Source organism: Desmodus rotundus, chromosome 13 (genome assembly GCF_022682495.2).
Source record: "Desmodus rotundus isolate HL8 chromosome 13, HLdesRot8A.1, whole genome shotgun sequence".
Classification (NCBI taxonomy): domain Eukaryota; kingdom Metazoa; phylum Chordata; class Mammalia; order Chiroptera; family Phyllostomidae; genus Desmodus; species Desmodus rotundus.
In genome coordinates this window covers 88,532,907-88,535,116 of record NC_071399.1, presented here as the reverse complement: position 1 = coordinate 88,535,116, position 2,210 = coordinate 88,532,907, and the positions used below count along the sequence as shown (strand labels likewise).

Here is a 2,210-nt window from a genome sequence, read left to right as displayed (position 1 = left end):
CATGCGCTTTTACATATGGCCCTAGTAGGACAAGCTGCCAACTCCACTGTGTCAGGGAAGAAACAGCCGTGACGGCTCCAAACTGACTTCGAATAACTGGAATAGATAAGGTCATTATGAAGCCTGCTCATCTCCCTCAGTAGTCTAGTTTCTCTTCAAACACTGCTTTGTACACAGCACGCCAACTAAAAACTCTAGCGAATATGGAAAAAAAATCTTTCGCCTGGAATAAAGGCCCTCTACGCTCTAGATATGACCTGCCTTTCTGGATCTTACACGGTTGCTGTTCTTTGTGTAGCTGGTGCGCCATCCTAGCTGAACTTCACTGTTCCCCCAGAAAGCCACTGGCAATAGCGTGCGACCTTCCTTTCTTCGCTGTTTTCACAGCCAGCAGGGCTTCTCCACCAGCAGCTTCCTCTTCTTCACCCACATATCCGAATCCTACCAATGGAGCAGTATTTCTCAAACCTGAGTAATGTAAAAGAAATCACCGTGACTCTACGGAACGCACTTCTGTACGGCAGGGGTCCGCAGACCAGTTCGAAGAGGGCTGACCGGGACAGCTGAAGACCAATTCCACGGAAGTCTTTCACTTGCAAACGATCACTTCAAGACCTAGTTTTGTCTTTAGAACTGCTAAACAACCTGTATAGTGTTAAAATGAAGACAACACTTCTCCAGCATTGAAGAACTTTGATTTGCAGCTCCAGGTCTAGGATTCCAGTTTTAAGGCACAGCTGAAACACACCGACCCTGGGAAATGCTCCTGCATCTCCCCAGGGTAATAACTTTTTCTCTGAGTTACTTAGTACCTAATCACTTTCTGCCTTGTAGTAGCTAATAATTTGTAATTATTATTATTATTATTTTTTAGAAAAACCATAAGCTCTTTGAAGGCAGGGACCATACTTTAATCACTTTTTAAAACTCCACTGGCCCTCAACAAATACTGGATGTAAGACCTGTATTTCATCTTATTTTGTAGTCCGAATTTCTTAAAAATATCTCATTCTTTTATGGTACATACAGCATATAACTGAAGTAGCCCTATTGCAACGAAAAGCTCAGAGGTTGTCTTAAACATCAGAAAAAGTCCAAGTGATGAAACTCAGTATTTCAAGAGCCACAAAGCACGTCTCCTGTGTTAACGTCAATAGGGACAATTAAAAAAAAAAAAAAAAAAACCGTGGGTAAATAATGAAGAATTCCCGGGTAAGAGTAAAAAAATAAAAAAAATCAAAATACAAGGCTGGTAAGAGAAGCCCCATAAATACCTAGTCTTATAAAAGGTTGTTATGTCCCCAATTCAACTTGTATTTCAGGCGGTCCTCACTTCTTAACTAGTGTATCTGAGGAAACTGTTTTCCTTGGATACTTAGGATTCGTTACCTCGGGCGAGAGGGCACCTAGAACTTCGTCCCTCGTGCAGTATTTGGACAAGTGTGAGACAATATAAAGTGGAAGAAATGAGACGGGCAGGGTTATGGGGACCCATTCTGGGTCACCCGAGCAAGCTTTAGTTTATTTCCTCATTAAAAAATCACAGTACTACATTTTAGTTTGCTAAGGTCCCTTTTAGCTCTGAGACTGATAGTCTACAGCCATCAGGAAACACGGTTTGGGAATGTATTTCTTTGGGTAGTGTCGGTTATTTCTCCGAGACTAACACGGGACACAAACTGTCCAGCCTCCCCCCACGCCATTTTCGGGCTGAGTTAGAAAAACGGTGGTTTGTTCCCTTTTGGGGAGGTCGTCTAACGAGAAGGTTCCCGGTCGGCTCGGGGCCCGGCCTTCACCCCCGGTTGCTCCCCGAAGCGGAGACCAGTACGACAGACATCTGACCCCGTGCTCACTCCCCGGCGGGAGCGGCGCGACTCGCGGAGATTAGTCCCCGGTCATAAACAACCTCTCACTTCCCTTCCCCCGCCCCCGGACCGCCTACGCGGGGGCCGGCCCTCGAAGGCCCAGGCAACTCCTCCGCCGACCGCGGGCGTGCCTCCTTCCCCTAACCGGGTGCTTGATCCGTAACTGATCGCCTCCTCACTCGCCCCCCGGGGAAGGGGTTTGCTACAGCGACCTCGGAAGGGAAGGTGAGGCTAGCGTCCACTTCCCCTCCCCGACCCCTGTCACCTCCAACAGCCAAGGAGAGTCCCGCGGCACTGACGCGCAGACTCACAACCGCAGCCTGCGCGCGGCTACGCGGTTACGGC

The 2,210-nt window shown here is 47.9% G+C and overlaps 1 protein-coding gene across 1 annotated transcript in view; it reads left to right on the top strand.

Moving 5' to 3' along the window:
* Window positions 1–1,648: 1,648 nt before the first annotated feature.
* Window positions 1,649–2,210, top strand: part of INTS6 (integrator complex subunit 6) — an 87,507-nt gene continuing 86,945 nt past the window's right edge. Inside the window, exon 1 of the mRNA XM_024568630.3 lies at window positions 1,649–2,090. The gene's annotated coding sequence lies outside the window, so the exon portion shown is untranslated. The remainder of the gene's footprint in view (window positions 2,091–2,210) is intronic.